Genomic DNA, 6,925 nt, shown 5'->3' with positions numbered 1-6,925 from the left:
CTGCCAGGCCAGGCCAGGCGAGCGAGCGCGCGCGTGTGTTTCCCCTCTTCTCTCCACCACACATGCTTCAAGTGGCTAGGAGGGCATCCTCCCTTTTAAGGAGGTCCCCCTCTCCTAGAATAAGCAAGGTGGTACTAAACTCCACATGCATGCCATCCCATGAGGTGGGCTTTTGTGATTTTCCAAAGAATTAATCTTCGAGTGGGCTAAGACCCATTTATTAATTCCAACAATCCCCCACCAAATCTCAAAATCCCACTGAGATTTGCCTTTTCCAATGTACTGTTTATATACCAGCGGTTCGATGGAGACCAATTAAGGTTGAACATCCACCTAGAACTCCAAGCTACACTTACTCACAACTTGAACAATGGACTACGCCTTGAATTGCAAGTCTTGTGCAAGCAAGTTTCACTCAAAGTCTTATCTGGTACTAGACCGTCTGTAGACTACCCCTCGGGTGGAGCGTATAAGTCATACTCCTAGGTCTTTAGTAAGCTTCCTAGAAGATTCACCCAAAATCTTCATAGACTGCGACCAACAGTCAAGCTCACAAAGGTGAGTTCCTTCAAGAATGCTCTGCAGGACAACATCTTTGCTAATTAAAGCCAACAGAACTCATTAAGGCATAGCCAACCTGCCTTGCAGCTCACGAGAGTATATGCATCTTCACTTGGATAGGGTATATATATTGGTACTCTCCTCTAGTTTATTAATGGTTTGTTCTTCCCAGGATCTAATTCACGGGATCTCCGATCACATAGACTGGGTTACCACCATAGTATAACTCACATGGGTCTCAAACCCATCTCCTTCGATGCATTGTCTATCACATTTCGTGATAGTCCCTTCGTGAAGGGATCTGCCAGGTTTCTCGCTGTTTGGATGTAATCCAACGTTATAACTCCGGAGTTTCTTAATTTCCTGACAGATTTCAATCGTCTTTTCACATGTCTAGACGATTTCATATTATCCTTAGAACTATTCACTTTGACAATTACCGTTTGATTGTCACAGTTCATAAGGATAGCCGGCACCGGTTTTTCAACAACAGGCAGATCCATTAATAGATCACGCAGCCATTCTGCCTCAACAGTAGCAGTATCCAGTGCCGTTAGTTCTGCTTCCATGGTTGACCTCGTCAAAATTGTCTGTTTGCAAGACCTCCATGAAACAGCACCACCACCCAGTGTGAAAACATATCCACTAGTGGCTTTGATCTCATCCACATCAGAGATCCAGTTAGAATCACTATAACCCTCCAGTACCGCAGGATACCCAGTATAGTGAAGCCCCAATTCCACAGTACCTTTCAGATAGCGCATTACTCGCTCAAGCGCACGCCAGTGATCATCTCCCGGATTAGAAGTAAATCGGCTCAACTTGCTCACAGCAAAGGAGATATCAGGCCTAGTTGCACTAGCCAGGTACATCAACGAGCCAATGATTTGGGAGTATTCCAGTTGATTCCTAGCAATTCTCTTGTTCTTGCGAAGCAACAAGCTAGGATCATAAGGTGTTGGAGAAGGCTTACTATCAATGTAGCCAAAGCGATTCAAGATTTTCTCCACATAATGGGACTGCAAGAGAGTAATCCCATTCTCACCTCTAATTAGCTTAATGTTTAAGATAACATCAGCTACTCCCAAATCTTTCATATCAAAATTTTGAGACAAGAATGATTTAACCTCATTTATCACCTCAAGGTTTGTCCCAAATATCAGTATGTCGTCAACATACAAGCACAAAATAACTCCCTCACCCCCACCATGGCGATAGTACACACATTTATCTGCCTCATTGACTGCAAAGCCTGCAGATGTCAATGTTTTGTCAAATTTCTCATGCCATTGCTTAGGAGCTTGTTTCAGACCATACAAAGACTTCAACAATTTGCACACTTTGCCTTCTTGACCTTCAACTACAAACCCATCAGGTTGATCCATATAGATCTCCTCATCCAGCTCTCCATTAAGAAAAGCTGTCTTAACGTCCATTTGATGAACGAGAAGACCATGTGAGGCTGCTAGGGAAAGTAGCACACGAATTGTGGTCAATCTAGCAACAGGTGAGTAAGTGTCAAAGAAATCTTCGCCTTCTTTCTGAGTATAGCCCTTAGCAACAAGCCGAGCCTTGTACTTTTCAATAGTACCGTCAGGCCTAAGCTTCTTCTTGAACACCCACTTGCACCCCACAGGTTTACACCCATAGGGTCGCTCTGTCACCTCCCAAGTCCCGTTAGCGATAATGGAATCCATTTCACTACGGACAGCCTCCTTCCAGTAGTCTGCATCAGGAGATGCATATGCTTCTGAAATTGACTTAGGAGTGTCATCCACGAGGTACACAGTGAAATCATCACCAAAAGACTTAGCCGTCCTTTGTCTCTTACTCCTTCGAGGAGCTTCACTGACATCCTCCTCAGAGACAAGTTCATGTGTATGTTCAGTTTGTTCTGGTGGTGTGATTGAACTGGGAATTATTTCAGAGGGTTGGTTCGAACCACTATGTGTATCCTTCATTGGAAAAAAGCTCTCAAAGAAGGTAGCATCACGAGACTCCATAATTGTACCAACATGCATGTCCGGTACCTCGGATTTAACTATTAAAAATCTATAGGCAATGCTATGATGAGCATATCCCAGAAAAACACAGTCCACAGTCTTAGGTCCAAGTTTGCGCTTCTTCGTTATTGGTACATTGACTTTCGCCAAGCACCCCCATGTGCGCAAATAAGAAAGTGATGGTTTTCTACCAATCCATATCTCATATGGTGTTTTGTCCTTATTTCTGTTAGGAACTCTGTTTAACACATGATTTGAGGTCAACAATGCCTCCCCCCACCATGCCTTAGGCAGTCCCGCGGTGTCCAACATGGCATTCACCAAGTCAGTCAGTGTGCGGTTCTTCCTTTCAGCAATCCCATTAGACTCGGGAGAATAGGGAGGCGTCCTCTCATGTATGATGCCATGTTCCTCACAGAATAAGTCAAACTCGTTCGAGAAAAACTCTCCACCACGATCAGACCTAAGCCTTTTTATCTTTCTGTCAAGTTGATTTTCAACTTCTGCCTTATAAATTTTAAAATAGTCTAGAGCCTCGTCTTTCGTTTTCAACAAGTACACATAGCAAAATCTAGTAGCATCATCGATCAATGTCATGAAATATCGTTTTCCACCCTTCGTCAACACCCCATTCATTTCACAAAGATCTGAATGTAGGAGTTCTAGTGGTGCCAAGTTTCTCTCCTCGGCAGCCTTGTGAGGCTTGCGAGGTTGCTTCGATTGCACACAACTATGGCACTTAGAACCTTTGACAATGGAAAACTTAGGAATTAAACACATGCTGGAAAGCCGAGACATCAAGCCAAAATTAATATGACATAAACGTGAATGCCAAACATTAGCCTCATCATCCACACTGCCACAAATATGGTTCACAGACTTATTGCAGAAATCAGAAAGGGAAAAACGGAACAGGCCTCCGCACTCATAACCTTTACCAATAAAATATCCATGTTTAGACACGACTACTTTATTAGACTCAAAAACCAACTTAAATCCGTCTCTAGTCAGACGGGAGCCACTAACAAGATTCCTGTCGATAGAAGGGACATGCTGTACGTTCTTCAGCTGCACGATCTTTCCCGAAGTAAACTTCAGATCTACCGTGCCAACACCATGAACAGAAGCATGTGACCCATTCCCCATTAGGACGGTGGAACCCCGTGCGACCTGATAAGAAGAAAACAATGAGATGTCAGCACAAACATGTACATTGGCCCCAGTATCAACCCACCAATTAGTAGATTGATTAACTGAAAAAACAGTAGGTAAATTACCATACCCGCTTCCATCTCCAGTGTTGCCAATGGTCACATTAGCAGACTTAGAAGTCTGCCCTGCAGGTGCCTTCATCCCCTTGCGTTGTGGACACTTCCTAGCCAGATGACCAACTTGGCCACACACAAAGCAAGTCCTCTCATCCTGATTAGGATTGTTGTTGTTCTTCTTCTGCTTCTTGAAGTTGGTGGTCTGCTGAGCTTTGTATTTCCCCTTGCTCTTGTTCTGGGCCTTGTGCACAACATTGGCACTGGACTGCCCACCATCGCCCTTAGACGCGGCATCTTTTTCCCGAGCTTTCTCCTCAACATCAAGAGACGCAATCAACCCCTCAACGGAGTATTCCTGTCTCTTGTGTTTGAGTGCAGTACCGAAACTCCTCCAAGATGGAGGAAGTTTTGCAATAATGCACCCGGCCACAAATTTGTCGGGTAAGACACACTTAAGGAGTTCGAGTTCCTTAGCCATGGTTTGTATCTCATGAGCCTGTTCGACTACAGAACGGTTGTCAGCCATTTTGTAGTCATGAAACTGCTCCATGATATACAGATCATTGCTAGCATCAGTAGCACCGAATTTAGTATTCAGTGCATCCCACAACTCCTTAGCGTCGGTCATATGCATATACACCTCGACCAGACGATCGCCAAGAACGCTAAGAATGCATCCCACAAAGAGAGTAGTGGCTTCCTCGAATTGCTTCTGCTGTTCAGCAGTAAGAACTCCTTCAGGTTTGCCAGTACTCACCCAGAAGCATTTCATAGCTGTCAGCCACAGAGTGACCCTGATCTGCCATCTCTTAAAATGCACACCGGTGAATTTATCCGGCCTCAGTGCATCGGCAAAACCAGCCATAGTAAAATCACAGTGCCTATAATAAGGTTTTTGGATTGTTGAGATTATGGGCATATAATGATTTAAATTTATTCCATAAATAAATCATGACATTACAGATGAAAACTAGCATGAACGCATCATTAGATCTACACATGTAAACTACGCAGAATAACATGAACAGATCAAATATGCGCAACATATTGAACACGTACCGAGGTGACGAAAAGACCGGCTGCTTGGTCGAAACTTTTCGCAGGTGTCTACGAAGGCACGAAACACGCGAGCGAAGAGGAAGGCGAGCCGTCGCGAACGAACAGGGAGCAGTCGCGCGAAGCGCTTCCCAAAAACCTTATTGCCGCCTTCTCCCGGTGCAGGACGTCAAAGGCAGAGGTTCCGGAGACCTGCTCTCCCGATCGCTGGTGCACGCCGGCGAGCGGGATGGAGTAGTCTACGAGCGACGGCGCAGTACAGAGTAGGAGGCAAACCCTAGATTGATTTTCGCACATATTGCGTGAAGACGGCGGGTCGGTTTATATAGAGAAGGGTCGCTTGATCAGGGCGCCCGCACGATCTCTACTGCGCGTAACCGAACCGGATAAGTCGCGCGTAACTTATCCGGACTCCACGCCGTTTGCACGCACCGGATTTTTCGGAACGTTTCCAAAACAAAACGAATCCGAATTTGCAGCAAAACAAAACTGCAAAAGGAGGCTGCATCTGCGCAAGGGTGAGGAGCCAATTTTTCGGACCATTCGACGCGTACGTCGTGCACGCGCGCCGCCTGCCCTGCCAGGCGAGGCGAGGCGAGCGAGCGCGCGCGTGTGTTTCCCCTCTTCTCTCCACCACACATGCTTCAAGTGGCTAGGAGGGCATCCTCCCTTTTAAGGAGGTCCCCCTCTCCTAGAATAAGCAAGGTGGTACTAAACTCCACATGCATGCCATCCCATGAGGTGGGCTTTTGTGATTTTCCAAAGAATTAATCTTCGAGTGGGCTAAGACCCATTTATTAATTCCAACAATTTCCTGCATATACATATATGCGCATTCAGCAGATCTAATTAATTCTCAAGGAACGATTAATTAAGTTAATCAGGCATGAATTCTTTGTACCATACATATATATGTGATCAAGGAATGATACAGAGATGTGGGGATTATGTGCATGCTAGCTAGAAGTACTTTTAGTTTTTCTCTACATATGTGAGTACTATTGCACGCGTCATGAAATAATAGTTCTGGCCGGCAGTATAAACATCTGATCTACTAACTACAAGAGGAATGAAACTGCTGGCCAGTATATTCTCTCTTGATTCATTGATGAAGAAGAAGAATAAAACACCCAGAAAGTAGAGGAATGAACAAAATAAAGCAAGAATACACACCTACCTGGAAATTAAGACATATATATATATAGCTGATATAGAGGGAGAAGAATAAAACTCCAAAACACAGATAGATCAAAAGGAGCCAGAAAACTCAGCTGAAATGCAGCCGGCCATCCGTCCATCTGAGTACTTATATATAGTTGAAGACTCGCATCACGTCTCTCTCCATCTCAAAATAAGTTCATTTTCTATCCTACACATATACCAACACAACACGACAAAGACTAAAATTAATTACTCCTATTTTACCGAATCTCAATATAACTATTTATCACTTTGACCACTTTCCCAAAATAAAGCAATGATATATATGGACACACCTGGAAATTTACATATAGCTGATATAGATAGATCCCTTTGAAATCACAGATATATATAGGCAGAAGAACCAAACTGCAAAACACAGATAGATCTCAAGGAGCCAGAAAACTTATGAGATGCAGCCGGCCGGGCATCTGTCCGTCCGAGTACATATATAATTGAAGATTCTCATCTCCCTTCGTCCTAAAATAAGGATCTCTTTTAATCACAGGAATGAAAAAAAAAATAGAGGAATAGGAAAAACACAAATTGTGATAGGAATGCAATTGCAAAACAAGCATATATACAAATGATTATTTGATTGGACAGTAGAAAAAAACGCACGAATCAGATGAGAGAGATAGACTCAAATAAAAAATTCCAAGAGGTTGGAGCTCTTGCTAAATTTTCACCGAAATCTCTAAAGGATGGTTCATTCCATGAATTTCAAAGGATAAAATAGAATTGAATCATTTGTTTCAAAGATCTTCATAGGAAATTTTCCTATATAATTGAAATACTTCCAAAATTCTTATGTGTATTTTACAAATCAAAGGACTT

The sequence above is a fragment of the Oryza sativa genome, chromosome 1, assembly GCF_034140825.1.
Source record: "Oryza sativa Japonica Group chromosome 1, ASM3414082v1".
Lineage (NCBI taxonomy): Eukaryota > Viridiplantae > Streptophyta > Magnoliopsida > Poales > Poaceae > Oryza > Oryza sativa.
The sequence above is the reverse complement of the archived record's forward strand: the minus strand, read 5'-3'. Positions refer to the sequence as shown.